Source organism: Pteropus alecto, unplaced genomic scaffold (assembly GCF_000325575.1).
Source record: "Pteropus alecto unplaced genomic scaffold, ASM32557v1 scaffold94, whole genome shotgun sequence".
Taxonomy (NCBI): domain Eukaryota; kingdom Metazoa; phylum Chordata; class Mammalia; order Chiroptera; family Pteropodidae; genus Pteropus; species Pteropus alecto.
In genome coordinates, this window is record NW_006437736.1 from 779,698 (window position 1) to 796,253 (window position 16,556).

Below are 16,556 nucleotides of genomic sequence, written 5' to 3' on the forward strand. Positions count from 1 at the left end.
AGGCTTAGCGTGTTTGGTCACTGAGTTTTGCAGTCTTTCTACCTCACTTCCCTCCCCTTTTCCTCCGCACTCCCCCCGCCCCCCCTCCCCTGCTTTGGTGGAGGAAATATCAAGCAAATAGCAAGAGAATCCGGTCTTTTAAAAAGTTAGAGACTGTTGTGCCTTTAGGTGTAGAGTTCTGGATTCTTGGCTTGGGATGGAAGGAAGCAGCAGAAGACCGACCGATGCTCAGCACATGAAGTGATTTTTGACCGGTGCACACTTTAATTTTTGTTCTCTTTTTTTCTCTTTTGTCAGGAGGAGAGGTGGATGTGAGAATTGTTTTGTGTGCCAGCCTTTATGGGGGGCAGTCCAGCTGTTTAAATGCTCAGCAGATATTGCCACTTGGTTTTGGGTTAGGGGCCAGAGAGAAAGGGGTGAAGCACTCACTTTGGGGTGAGATTAAGAGGAGGGTGGAATGTAGGAAGGAGGACATTTCTCTGCGTTTTCTTAGTCATAGGACTGAATCCCAAGTAGCTAAATTTAGCTCAGGTTCCTGTTGAAGGCATCATTTTTTTAGGAGCCGGTGGTGGGGGGAAAACGGAAAACCTTTTTGTGTATCCTGCTCTATGAAGCCAATAGGGAAGCAGGAGGAGGTGAGGTTGCCATGGAGATGGTAGCTGTGTGCAAGGGGAGAGCAGCAGGGTTTAGAATTCCAGGAAGGAAGAGAGAGTGATGTCATCAGATTCCATGGACCAGCCCAGGAACCCCTGTGAGGTTGGTGGGGAGTTGGGTGTGCGTGGGGGGTGGTGGAGTGGGAGTTTGTGCAGGGGAATTTGTGGCTTCAGTAAGGTGTGGGGAGTCCAGTTCAAGCAGAGAGGTTGGTTCTGTGGAATTGTGCTGATCTGCATTAATGCCTGCTTTTAAAAAATATGTAAATCACTCTGAATTTGCAGAATGTTTTCTTTTTTGGAAAAGGATGTATTCATTTAACAAAGGAGCTAATATAGATGTAGAATATAATATCTTTTTATAGATATACTCCCCGTAGTATTTGTGTGTGCCTTTACCTCTTGTACGTGAGAGTATTTGTGACACATTTTGGATATATAGTTGCCTTTGTGTGATGCCTTTTATGGTCTTGCATGCAGTTAAATGCTTCATTAATGCCTAATTATCATATTTATTTTTCTATGGATGTGGATAAATAAAACACTTTTTATTAGAAAAATCTGAGAGAAAATCAGAGCAATTGCTTTTGCGGCAGAAGGGAAAGCTGCATGCTTCTGGACGGTCGTTCTGAACGTGTGCGTGCATGTTCGTACTGAGCGTGAAGGGCAAGTGTCGTTCCTTTAGAATGACCGAGAAGCTAAATTTCTTTTTAAAAGGATATAACAGAATCTGAGTACTGCCCCACCAAAACAGCCACTTTGGCTCTGGTGATAACAGCTGTTGTGCAAAACCTAAAGACTTCTCACTTGGAATCAGCTTTAGAGATGGGTGATAAGGAAACATTTTCAATACCTAACACTGAATTTTTTATTTAAAAAATACCTAGATTGACCCAACACTAGGTTTTTTTGAATTGGCTTTTCTTGATTTGGGGTTGTCAAAAGTCAAATCTGTGCTCAAATGATGAGCTTTTATCCAAGTTAAGATATTTAAAGTCATAGGTTTAGGTTCTGAAGACATTTCCATTTTCACATCAAGAGCGCCTAGATTATTTAATTTAGCAGTGGCAGTGTTTTGAATGATGGCAGCATCCCAGGGTGACATCTTCCGAGGTGACCCGTTTGGATGTATTCGTTCAAGTGTGTCTATTAAAATCAGTGACATTGGGTAAAGTGGGAAGCAGCGCCGTGCGGGGCGTCTGAGAATGGACTCTTTGGAATTAGATTGGCTTAGGTCTGAACCTCCGTTCTGCTGCTCCCTGACTGACCTTGGACATGTAACCGTCCCTTGGTGTGTGGAATGATGGTGCTGTAAGTACCAACCGTACAGTGTGGTGGCGAGGGATGAGTAAGCTAATATGGAAAGCACTTAGACGTTTGGTCTGTTCTCCATCAGTTGCTTTGGTTATTGTCATTAATAATTATACATTTCCTTGACATACAGTATTATGAGGTAGAAGGTCTTGCACACCACTGAGTGTCTTGGAAGGAGGGGCCCAGGAATCTGTAGTTTTTAAATGATTTCCAGGTGATTCTCATGATCAGCCAGGTTTGGAAACCACTGAGTGTCATGTACTGTGAGTACGGCCCAAGCACTGGAAGCTTCATCATCTCCTGGGAGCTTGTTAGAAATGCAGAATCTCAGGTGCCATCCCAAACCCACTGGATCAGAATCTGCATTTTTATCAAGGTACCCTACAGTGACCTGAATGCACGTTAAAATTTAAGAAACACTGCTTTTTTTCTAGCAATGGGAGTAATCGGGTGGTAACTACAGTTAAAGATGAATTACGTCTCAGTGATTCCCACCGGTGGAAGAGAAACAGTCTGGCTGAGCCAGTGTGTGCATGAGCATGCACTTGCCTTTTCTGCTGCTTGCCCTAGAGATAATGCTTCTCTGCATTAAATCACTGTACCATGGAATGGAAAGGGTAGAGTTAAAATTGTGACTGTGTCTACTACTTACTAGCTGTTTGGCCTTGGTCCAGTCATTTCATCTCTCTGAGTCTCAGTCTCCTCACCTGACAATGGAGGTAATACCTAGACCATGAAATAACATGTATAAAGTATCTAGCTTATTGCAGTGCCTAAATACGTTAGTGCCTTTCCCTTTCCCTTTCCCTTTCCCTTCCCCTTCAACCTTTCAGTGATCCATATAGTAGTTCTGTCTCCTCAGAAAAGGCTGCCAGTGGGCACCCAGTACCGTCCTGTCTATGTAGGTTCCTTGCCTCTTGCCCTTGCCCCAGCTACATTGAGCATCTAATTGTACTGCAGAGATGTGTACATATAGTTTTCTTTGTCACCTTTTTCTACAACGTGCCTTTTCCTTAATGGAGATTTATCCAAGAGGGCTAGAAGAGCTAGTTGAGCTGGTATGGGAATCAAGGTATGATGAGATCTGATAGAGGCATCTCTGTTATGAATTAATAGTCGACTATATGTTTAAAACAAATTTGATTTTAAAAAATTGGTATTAGAGGAAAAAACCCTTAAAATCAGGTGATTTCATTTGAAGTCTTTTAGACTAGTTCTTAGCAAGAATTAGCGTGGTAATTATCAGAAGATCACTGAATTGATAAGTAACGAGCATTGTTTTATTTTCTGACCAGGAAATTAATGCAGTAAAAGCAAGTTCAGGGACTCGTTGTGGGGACATCAGAAGTAGAGGGCAGAGGGTTTAGGTCAGAGGATTGGCAGTCATAGCCAGTAGGATGTTGGAAGCAAAAACAGCAGTAGGAAGTAGAAAGGTCCATTTTCATTCAGTCATACAAATTTTAGGAGACTGAGGGATAAGACAGGATTGTGAACTCAAAGCATTTAATAAAAATTGTTATAGTAATAGCTTTCTTCTATATGGTAGGTATACTCCTAGGTGCTTTTTGTACATTATGCCTAATTTTACTTGACATCCCTGCAAGGTACAGGCATTATCACATGTATTTTACAGATCAGAAAGGTTGCGTAACTTGCCCTAAGTCACCCTGCTGACGAGCACCAGAGCTGGTTTGACGTCGTGTTGAGTAAACTGTGTGAGTGATGGGACTGTTATAAAAGCTAAATTGAAATAGCTAATATACACTAGTTAAAACAAATTTTATTTTTTCCAAATTGACCTTTTTGGTAAGTGTTAATTTAAATTAAGATTGTGGTATTCAGTGTGTTAGCCTCTAGAGGGATTTTTTGAACATTGCAGAATTATCCTTTGGGGATGTATTTCCTTTATACTCTGAGGCTAATGAAGAGATATCTTTTTTTAAATGCCAAAGCTTGTGAAGTTCAGTGAAACACCAATTTGAATGGCATATCACAACACAAAACTAATTTTTGTTGGTGGTTATCAACTGGCATATTTAGTCATAAGTATTCACATAATCATGTCAATTATTCTCTTCAGATCTAAATGTGAATAATTATCAGTGATTGCAGAAAGTGAATTTCATATGCAATTGAAGACTTGGGTTCCATTCCCTTTTTTGTTATTTACTGTCTGTGAGAACTTAGACATGTCATTTAACCTCACTAAGTCTGATCCTGAGTTTTCCTTATCAGTCAGAAAGGAATAATGTTATCTGTTTAGCAGGGTTGTTATGAATAGGAGGATGTGTTTGACACCAACTTCTGCCCCTCACTGGCTCTGTAACCATGAGAAAGACATTTAAAACCTTATGCTCCTTTGGTTTTCTTATCTGTAAGGTCTGTCTGTGTGTGTGAGTGTGCGGCAAGGGGAGGAGAATGTAGGTCATGGAGTTGGATTAGAATTAGATGACCTGTGTGGTCCCATCAAACTCTGTGATCCTATAATTGTTGGACCTGCCTATGTTTTGTAGCGAAGTGTTTCGTATAATAAGGCATTATTTCTTATTATCATCATTATTCTTGAGTAGCGCTATCCCATTAAGGATCAGGTACTGTACAACTCACTTTGCACGTATTTATCTCACTTAATTCCTGTAGCAATCCTATGAGGTAGGTTATGTTCTCATTTAGAAGGTGAAGAATTTGAGGGATGAAGTAATATAATATTCCATGATCATGAAGCTAGTAAGTGTCAAGGACCTATCTCAGGTCAGCGTGATACCAATGACTATACCTTCCCCTCTACATCTCACGATGCATGGAATTACCCATGACATGTCCAAACTAGGAAGTTTTTGTGGGCTTAGTATGACACAGACAAACTGCCTCTTAGGCCTTTTATATATGAAGAAGGAAATTCAATACAAAATTTTTTTGAGAACCCGTGATAATATCTAGTATCATTGGGGGAAATAAACATAGATGTATGAGATGTAGTTTGAGAGCTTATGAACTCTTCAGAAATAGTAGGTGTAGACGTATACATAATACATTCCGAAATTGGTCTGTGGTGGAATAAACTCAAGTGCTTAGTAAATGCTATAGTAGTTTTAAGAAGGGAGTAATTGCTTTGGGCTAGAGGACTGTTCTGCAAGCTTTTTTGACCATGACCCATGATAAGAGATCCATTTTATGTGATAACCTGGCACATAGTTAAATATTTATCTGTATATATTTGACTAAAACAAGTTTCATGAAATAATTGTTACTCTTACTAAATGGGAGGTATTTGATTCTTTTGAAAAATTCTGTTGTAGTCTGTCTCCTACAGTGATTCTTAGAGTGCGATGGACCCCTTGAGATGCGCCAGACCCTTTTAGGGGATCTTCGAAGTCAAAACTATTTTCATAATAACTCTAAGATTTTATTTGCCTTTTCCATTGCATTGAAATTTGCGCTGATGTTACATAGCAGTGATGGGTAAAACTGCTGACACTCTAGCATGAATCAGAGCAGCGGCACCAAATTGTATTGTAGTCATCATATCGTTCACCACCACATGCTTGCCATTAAAAAAAAGGGGGAAAAAGCCAATTTGAAGAATGTTGTTGATGAAGCAGTAAAAATTATTACTATTATCAAATCTCCACGCTGATTACGACTCTTTAACATTCTGTGTAACAAAATAGGTAATACACATAAAGCTTTTCTGTATAGTGAGTATGATGGTCATCTCAAGGAAAAACACTTTTGTGATTATTTGAGTTTCCAGGTAAACTAGCCACTTTTTTTTCATGGAATACTATTTTTACTTGAAAAATAAATTGGCAGACTATGGTTATTCAGATTGGGTATTTGGCAGACATTTAAAATGAATGGAGTGAGTGTGTCATTTCAAGGAAAATAATGACAATATTTGTTCCCAATGATAAAATTTGAACTTTCAAGCAAAATTAAAATTCTGGAAAATGTGTTCTGGACAATGGGCTTGACAGCTCCAGTACTTAAAGATTTTTCCGATGAGATCGATGGTGATTAAGTGAATATGATTTTTTGGCGGGGGGGAATATAATGAAATGTGTCAAAACTTAGAAGATTTTTATAACTTAGTGAACCAGTATTTTATATAGGAATGATGTTACATAATCATGATAGGTAAACATCCTTTCAACATGTAGAACAGACCAATAGATTTTAATCTACAGAGTTTGAAAAATTCATTAATATGGTTTCAGATGCTACATTGCAACTAACTTTTAAGACACTGTCACTTTTCAAGTTTTGGTACAGTATTAAGGAAGAATATCCATTGATATGTGAAGACTATTAAAATACTCTTATCTTTTCCAAATACATGTCTGTAGAAGACCAAATTTTTTTCATTCGTTTTGACCAAAATAACATCATAACAGATTGAATGCAGAAGCTGATAGTAGAATCTGTCCATCTTCTATTAAGTTGAATGTGAAAGATATTTGCAAAAATGTAAGGCAATGAATCTATTCTCACTAAATTTTGTTTTATAAAATGTAGCTAATTTTCATTAAATGTTTTTGTTAGCATAATGGTTCATTATTGGTATTTAAAAATGAATTAAATATTTAAGTTACGGTTTCAGTTTCTGTAGGCAAATATTAATATTTAAAATGCATATAAACAAAAGTTTTTGGGGGCTCTTTAATAATTTTTAAGATGTAAAGGACTTTTAAGACCAAAAAGTCTGAGAACTACTGCTCTAATTATTTTTTAAATAATGGTTGAGGCCTCTTAAATGTCATCAGTGGGTCTTGACCTGCAGTTTGAAAAAAATACTGAGCTTTAGGGATTACAGGGATTACATTGTGAAGGGAAGTAGGACTTTGGTAGATTTTATTTGAGTTGAACTTGGAGAACACCCTAGTTTATAAAGTAAATGGAATAAAGTTTATATCTGGAAATTAGCCATTTGCAGTCATCTTCCTCACTCCACTCAAACCTTGCCTCTTGTGTATTCCCTTTGTGATTTCTCATGCCTTTCTTATTCCATTTTCAACCATGTACTCTAATTCCCTCTGGGCCTTATATTTACATTTTATTGGATAGTTCTTATATTTGTTTATATGCCTCTCTTTCTTACTAGACAATAAGTTCCTTAACAGAAGAATTAATAACTTGTCTTTCTATTCCTACCATAATACCAGGCACATGAAAGTCCCTCAGTAAATGTTTGTTGAAGGAATAAGTAAATGAGGAGAAAAAGGGAATGACGAGATGAGGCCAGATTTAGGGTGTTTGGAGCTTCATCTTATGAGCAGTGGAGGGTCATTAGCAGGGGAGTGATATGAGTGGTGGTGTGTGAAATTAATCTGGCCCTGGTAAGAAAATTATGAACAGGTGGATGGAAGCTGCTGGACCAGCTAAGAAACTATTATTACAGTAATATAGGCCTGACTCAGGTGACTCAGGCTTGCATTAAGGTAATGAAAGACATGTATCCTGAGAAATATTTACAAGAACATAAATATAATAATACTCATACTACCTAACATTTATTGTGTACTTACGATATTCTGAATACTGTGTCACGGGCTTAATATTATCTCATTTAACCTTCATAGCATCCTTGAGGAGATAACACTTGTTTCTGTGTTTTTGATGTTTAAATAAAAATAACACATTTGTTATTGAAAAATAAGAAAATACACATAAGCAAAAGAAAAAAAATGTTTATCACTCATAAACCCAAAGTCAACACCAAGACATATAATCAGTAAACATTTTGAGATAGGTACATCCTTCTAGACTTAAAAGAAACAATAAAGGTGTATATATATGTGCTCTTTATGCCTGAATACGAGGAAACTCTGCATATAAGGCTTTATGCTGTTTTTCCATTGAAAGGATGGGCCAACCTAAATGTATAAACTTTTAGGGATGTTGATGAAATAGGCAAATGTCATTAAAATATCGATTTTATTTATATGTGCATATTCAAAATCATATACAAAATTTTATAATTTAGAAATATTTTCTATGGTTTTAGAAGAACATTTATATATACTGTACTGCATCAGAACCCTTTGAGTCTTCTTTTCCAGGATATATATTGAGATACAGCAATTTCAAACTACAAGTACCTGTTCATTCATTCAGGTAACATCAGGAAGATTGGTTTTCTTCATTTATACCATAGTGTATATTGCATTGTTTTAAAATTTTTTTTTATTGAGATGAAATTCACATAACATAAAATTAACATTTTTAAAGTGAAAAATTTGGTGGTATATAGTACATTCACAGTGTTGTGTAGACAGTTTCTAATTCCAGACATTTTCATCACCCGCCCCCCAAAAACCCCATCCATATCGGTTAAGTGATCACCCTCCATTTCCCCTTCCCTCCAGTCCCTGACAACTGCCAATCTGCTTTCTGTCTCTGTGAATTTACCTCTTCTGAGTATTTCACATAAGTGGAATCATACAATATATGATCTTTTGTGTCTGGCTTCTTTCACTTAGCATAATGTTTTCAAGGTTTACCCATGTCGTAGCATATACCAGTACGTTGTTCTTTTTTACAGCTGAATAATATTCCTTGGTATGTATATACCACAATTGTTTATCCGTTCATTCATTGATGGACATTTGTGTTGTTTCCATCGCTGTTGTGCATAGTGCTATGAACATGTGTGTACAAATATTCGAGTACCTGTTTTCAGTCCTTTTGGGAATATACCTAGGTGTGGAATTACTGGGCCATATGGTAGCTCTGTATTTAACTTTTTGAGGAGCGGCCAAACTGTTTTCTGTAGCAGGTGCACCATTTTTTATTCCCACAAGCAGTGTACAAGAGTTTGTCAATTTATTTTTAATGAGGAACACAGTAAGATGGGGAAAGTAAAAAGAAAATAATGTGTGGCCTTTGAGTTTATTAGAGCTTTGTATCTCAGATTTTGCCTGATGGACTTATTAAATATTTAGCATCACTTCAGCACTAAGAATGAAATTTAGCTCAGGGAAATGTATCTGATCTATTTTAAGTGGTGAACAGACTAAGAAATGAAGATCAGAAAAGTGAAAGAAGGGAAATTTAAATAGACTGGCAGATTCCTTGAGGGCAAAGGCCCTATTAACCTTTGTGTCCTCCGCATTTAATAACATGTTTGGCATGTCATAGGTTGTGTTGGGGGTCCCCAAGACTACCCTAGATTCAGTGATTCACCAGGATTTACAGGACTCAGCGTATAGGCAAACTCATGGCTATGATTTATAACAATAAAAGGATAGAAAGTAAAATCAGAAGGGGAAAACGTGCTTGGAGTGAAGAAATCAGACTCACGCCTCAGGAGTTCCCTGCTAGTGGAGTCACACAGGATATGCTTACTTCCTTCAGCAGCGAGTTGTAACAATGTTGTGTACCAGGCAAGTCCATTAGAGACTTAGTGCCGAGAGTTTTCTTTTTTGGGGATGGGTAGAAAGGTGGTTCACAGAGCCACCCTCTGCCTGGCACATACCAGAATTCCAGAGGGAGAGCACATGTTCAGCATGAGCCATACCGTTGCACAGTTTAGGCACAGTGAGCCATTCTTATCAGGTCTGGGAATAGAACCATCCTGAAATCTAAGTTCCCAGACACCAGCCAAGGCCATCCTTGAAAGCTGCCCTTTCTAAGGATAGCAGTCAGGCTTGCTGTGTTCATTTGTTCCTTGTACATAGATATTCTTTAAAAAGTGTTGCTAGGTTCTGTGAAGAAAAATAAATGCCATAGCAGATAACTAGCAGGGACTTTAGTGTCAGACACACCTGGTTCATATTATTGTAGGCAAATTGCTTATTTTTTTGAGCCTCAGTTTTATTATTATACAGAGTTATATCACAGAGTTTTAGTGAGAATACAAAGTGATAATGTATAGCTAATACTAAGCATAATGTCTGTCCTGGTAATCGGGGGTCCCCAACCCTCAGGCCGTGAACCAGTACCGGTCTGTGGCCTATTAGGAACCGGACCGCACAGCTGGAGGTGAGCAGTGAACAGTGGGCAAGGAGCAAAGCTTCATCTGTATTTGTAGCCGCTCCCCAGCGCTAACATCACCGCCTCGGCTCCACCTCAGATTGTCAGGCATTAGATTCTCATAGAAGCACCCGTCCCTGGTGCCAAAAAGGGGACCGCTGCTGTAAATAGTAAGGGGCTATTTCAGCTCACCCGTATCAGTCTGGGTTCAGTCAGGAGAGAGAGACTATAAGTAATCTGGACCCAGAATGAAATATAAAGAGTTATTTACTACAACAGAATATTAAAGTAATAAGGGATTGGTTTGTAAGAAGAGAACTCTAAGGAATAGCAGAAGTAATATAGCAGATATAATGTAATTTAATAATGTGATTGGTATACTGATATGAAATATAATTAATATATAATTATGTTAACCCAGGGCTGAGATAAAGCACCCAGAGAAAAGCTGTCTCCCTCTTCCCCAACCCCTTGCAACAGGGGGCGAGATCTAGAACTTGTTGAAAAGGGCATGGTTGTGGCTCTCTGAGTAGCAGAGAAGTAGGTCTGTGATACCAGACCTGCAGAACTGGTTGGAAATCTGCCTTTTAAAGTTGCCAAAAATCTGTCCTCTAGGGTAGGGGTCCTCAGTCCCTGGGCTGTGGACCAGTACTGGTCTGTGGCCTGTTAAGAACCGGGCCGCACGGTAAGAGATGAGTGGTGAGCAGTGGGCGAGGAGAGAAGCTTCATCTGTATCTGCAGCCGCTCCCCAGCACCAGCGTCACCACCTCACATCATCAGGCATTGGATTCTCATAGGAGCACCAATCTCTGGTGCCAGAAATGTTGGGGACGGCTGCTCTAGGGTACTGGAGAAAGCTGTTCATAGGGAGCTGTCTTACCAGAGGCACTCACTCTGCTGTAGAACAGCCAAAGACAGTTACTGGGGGAAGGTCCTGGCTTCTGGGTACTGCTGGCTGATGTGCACTGCTAGCGCTGGGGAGAAGGAGACTGCTGAGAAAGCACACTGGGACCAGGAAGGGAACCGGACCCTTGTCTCCTTAAATGTCTCCCTTGTGCCCTCTACCGACGAAGCTTGACATCATGCTAAACATTAAACACCAAATGTTTAAAGGGCCCAGATCATCTTCACAGAGCAGGCCGAATAGGTGAATTTGGAAGTGCATCAATTAATCGATAACCAGCTTATAGGTAGAATGGATATCTAATTCCAGATGCTCAGAAACCAGGAAGATGGCAAATAGAGATCTAAGAAACTTCAAATATAAGTTAAACATGCAAAAAAAAAAAAAATCAAGTTGGATCCTTACCTTACACTATATACAAAAGTCAACTCAGAAAGGACCAAGGACCTAAACGTAAAAGCTAAAACAATAAAACTCTTAGAAAAAAACATAGGAGTAAAACATAGCTTTGAGTTTGGCAGTAGATTCTTGGATATAACACCAAAAGCACAGATAACAAAAGAAGAAAATTGATAAATTGAACTAAATGAACGTTGAAAACTTTTGTATGTCAAAGGACACTATCAACAGTAAAAAGATAGCCCATGGATAGGAGAACATATTTACAAATCATATCTGATAAGGGGTTAACATTCAAAATCTAAAAACTTTTACAACTCAACAAAATCACAGCCTCACACAGGCCAATGAGCATAGGATTTGAATAAACATTTCTCCAAAGAAGATATACAAATGGCCAGTACACACATGCAATGATGCTAAGTTAGCATTAATTATCGGGGAAGTACACATCAAGATTACAATGAGAAAACACTTCACACCCATTAGAATAAGTGGCAAAAAACAAAATAATAGGTGTTGATGAGACTTTGGAGATATTGGAACTCCTGTGCATTGCTGGTGGGAATGTAAAATGGTGCATTTGCTATGGAAAAGGGCATAGTGATTCCTCAGATATTAAACATAAGTTATCAGTAATCCAGCAATTCTGCTTCTGGGTATATACCCTAAAGAGTTGAAAGCAGGGACTCCAACAGATGTTTGTACACCCTGTTCATAGCAGCATTACTCAAAATAGTTAAAAGTGGAAGCAACTGAAGTGTCTATGAACAGATGAATAGATAAACAAAATGTGGTATAAACATACAATGGAATATTTATTATTCAGCCTTAGAAGAAGAAATTCTGACTCATGCTAAATGCAGATGAACCATGAAGACATTATGGTAAGTGAAATAAGCCAGACAAAATAGGAAAAATAGCATTTGATTCCCCTTATGTGAGGTACCTAGCATAGTCACATCCAGAGACAGAAAGTAGATTGACGATTGCCAGGTGGTGTGGGGTAAGAGGGGTTTTGGGGAGTTCCAGTTGGAGAAAATTCTGGAGATGAATGATGGTGATGGTTACAACAACAGTGTGAATGTACTTAAAAAAATGGCTGAAAATGGTAACTTGTTATTTATATGTAATCATATTATCTTTTTAAAAAGAAACTGTTAGAGAATATTTATAGTATGTTCTCAAATCTTAGTACTGGAAGGAAGAGGTTGAAGAAGAATTTTATTTATGTACTTCTTGGTTATTTGGAAATGTGTTACTTTGTGGGAATGAGTCCAGTAGTAGATTGGTTCAATTTCTCTCTCAAGTCATTTGCAATTTATAGTCATAGAGATGAGGAGGGAATTCTTCTGGAATTTCTCCTGTATGTTAAATACTGTGCCAGGTAAACTTTGCCCAAGTTATCTCATTTAATCATCACAACTTTATGACCCAAAGAGTATATATTACACAGTTGAGGAAATTGAGGCTCAGAGTGATTAAGTAATTTGACCAGAGTCACATAGTTAGAGAGTGACACAGGTACTATTTGAATCTACATCTCTTTGACTCTCAAAGTCTATGCTTTCTCTAGTGCATTATAAAAGGAGTTAGTTACATCTGCAATTAGCTTACATGATCTGAGAGTCAAGAGTTCTAAGTTCTAGGTCCTCTTTTATGTCCGCTTCGTTGACTATGGACAGGGCACATCTCTAGGTCTCAGTTTCCTCACCTATAAAGAAAAGGGATTTGATCGATGATCTCTTAGAAAGCTGTGACTGTTTTTGAAAAGAGAAAATTTTAGTGTGTTCCAAAGGTGGACTTTGAAGACCCAATAAATTCTTGGTCAGGTGTTAACTAGGGCATTTTTAACTTAAAAAAAAAAAAGAGATAGGTTTTTGAGATGGAGTAGTGAGTGTCACAAAGAACTATCATCAGTTATCTTGATGAGAAGGTGGCATAAGTTATGTTTTATTTTATTGGAGCATGAAAGCTTAGTTTACCAGTTACCAATTGGGTTTTATGTTGGGACCATGTTGTTAGATACTTCCAGGTATATGTCCCTCCTATACATTTATCTTATCTTTGAGTACCTCGGATCCTGTATGGTTTGGAAGCAGAAGGATGCCCTGTGATTCCTTAGCAATCTTTCTTCCTGAGCCATAGGTACTTGTTGCTGGGATTGATTTTTGCATGTAAAACCATATGGAATTTAGGTACGTTTTCACTTCCTGTAGTGTTCCCGTCCATGTTCCAATTCAAAACTATTTGAAAATATTTGAAAAACAGTAACTTTGGCTGCAATACAAGGCAGTGAAATATCCTGGAAAACTTGATCTGCTCTCCCCCCGCCCCCCACCCCAACCCCAGCCAGTGTGGTCTAAATCCATCTTTCTTTCCATTGTTAAATGTGTATAAGGTAATGTGAAATTCATTTTCAACTGGGAGTAAGTCACTGAAAAATCTGGCCTTGTACCACTGCCCAGTTTGGGTTATAGAGGACAGCTTCACTTCTTACTTTCTTCTGCTTCCTTTTACTCTCCTCTCCCAAAAGTGCATGGTGGCAAGAATTTATTTTGTTCCATTCTTAGTATTTTTCTTCCCTTCCCATTCTGTGAAATGAGTTGGTTTCGTTAGACAAAAGAAAGACAACAGGGTGGGTTTAAACAAATTGTTTTTAAAATTCCTTGATGTAACGTAATCGTGCATTTCAGTTTCCTTCACCCTGCTCCTAGTGATGGAAGCCAGTAGAAAATAACTCTCGTAACAGAAGCAGGACTTTCTGATCTTCCATGTTGTTAGTCCTCTTAGGCCTTTCTTTTAACTGTATTTCAGAAATGCTTAAGGAAACAGTACTTTTGTTTTCCCTCTCAGGTGCAGTATTCTGAGTAATTTTAATTTGGAATGGACAAATATATTGGCTAATAATTTAGAAATAATACTGATGATTTTCATAATGTGTTTAGAAAAGTGGCTTTAAAAGTTTACATGTGCATCAGTCCGTCACAGTATTGGAGATCTTTTCCTCCAGTCGGAGGTTAGAGGTTATTATCCACCCCCATGCCCCCACACACTCTTTATAAAGATTTCCTGGAGTCCTGTAGTTCTTTTTGTTATGGTATCAGTCATGTTATCTTGTAATTATTATGACTCTGAGCTCCCGAAGGGCAAGGATCTCAGCACAATGCTTGTCATAAAGCAATTAATAAAGAAGGATTCTTCTGCTTAAATGAATTTTTCAAACGGGTGCATAAGGGAGCTTCTAAGCAGTCAGTGGAGAATACAAAAGTCAGGTGATTTTTTTTTCACATGTCTCAGTGTCCACCGTACATGCATGATCCACCACGCTTGTCCTATTGGACAGTTACTTAAGGATCCTTCTTTTACTCTTTCTCACGTTCACTAACCAGAAGCTTCTAAACTAGTTTAATTACTATCCTCGGTTGTCAGTAAAGATTCTTGCGGATGGTATTTTGTTTCTTATGTATTTATTTTATTTTTGAGCAGCCTCTATGCCTAGCAGTCAGTTTCTCTTTCAGTCTTACTGGGCCAATAGCTCTGACAGATACGTAGCTGCTAAAGGCTTTCCTCTTTAGAGTTTAACACATGTGATTTCTGTCCCATCTGTTCCATTAGCTTGCCTTGTGATTCCATCTCTGCTTTAAATGTCAGTTTTAAGTTTTACACTGATTGAAAACTCAGATCTGCACATTTTTTGATAATCATAATCATCCCTATCTGGACCAGGGGAATGTTTTCTTTACTAGTCATCATAAAGTAACGGAAGTACTGGATATAGAGTTATTTGTCCTTGAACAAATCACTTAATCTTCCTGAAATTCAGTTTTGTCACCTGTAAAATGAGGGTTATAAAACCTATTTTCTGTGTTGTGAAGACTAAATAAGATTACGTGAAGATGTTTTTTGTAAGTTATAAAACATGAAAACACTGGTAATAGTGACTTTGACTCTTTTTACCACTCTTAAGAAATACATGAATTTTACACAATGTAAAATTCAAACAATTCAGATAAAGTATGCCCTCTTGACCTTCCACAAATCTTGTTCTTCTCCTTAGAAGTAACCAGTGTTAGAAGTTTTTGTTTCTCTTTCCAGGTTTTCTCTATGCATTTATTTACTTTTTTATATGCATGTAGAAATGCCTCTTTTTAAAATTGTGATAAAAAATAGCACATTGACTATTCTGTTACCATTTAATATAACTTGAGTTAGTTCATAGAGATTTTATCTTTCTAAAAACTTACACAGAGGTTGTTAAAATAATATAATAGTTGATAATACTATTATTAATGGAGACTCGAGGTTCTTTCTGGTTTTTCACTATTACACACCACTGCATTTAGAATCTTTGCACATGCTTCTTTGATCATATGTGCAAGTGATTCTCTAGGTACAGAGAGCAAAGATGTGCAATTACAAGAAAGTATGTGAATTTAATATTTTAATAATTATTGTCAAGTTGCTTTCCAAAAGGGTGATCCCAATATACTTATATTCCTACTATTAGATGTGAAGATATTTACTCTTCCTGCCAATTTGTGATATTTTCATTTTCGCTAATCTCACAAGTGAAAAATGATATCTCAAATCTTAAAATAATGTTCATAGGCAGTGTGGTTTGTGAGTGCCAAAAGAACTGGAAATAATTTATATATTAACAGGAAAATAGGACAGATAAATAAATTGTGACATATTCATAAACTAGAATACTAAACAGTCAAAATTAGTGAAATTTATAGTATTGAGCAAAAAAAAGAAGGAAATCGCTAAAGAATGCATACAGTAAGATCCATTTCTGTAAACTTCAAAAACGTGCAAAGTTAATGCATTTTGAAGGGAGACACACACACACACACACATACACATACACACACATACACACACACACACACATGCATGATAAAGTTGACTAGGAAAGCAAGCCTTTGTCATTAAGTGTAGGCCACTTTCAGAGAGGCAGGAGTTTCTGAGGGCTAGAGAGTTCCAAAGAGCTTATCTGAGACGGGATGGAGAGAGCGCTGCTTTGCTAAGGCAGGTGGGTTCATTTACTCTGATAGAGCTCTGTGCAGCCTGTTACATCTGTCTTTGCTGTTAAAGTTTTTGACAATACCGGCTTGTAGGAACGTGATTTTTTTTCTCATAAAATTTTCTGCATCATTGAATGCAAGAATATGGTTTATACATGGATATTCTCTAGGAGTGATGAATCTCTGGTAATTTTGCTTTTGGATGTTTTTGTTTACTTTCTTAATCATAAAATTCCTATCTCAGAGTAATGTGGAATGGTTATTAGAGAAGAGAACTTGCTCAATGGA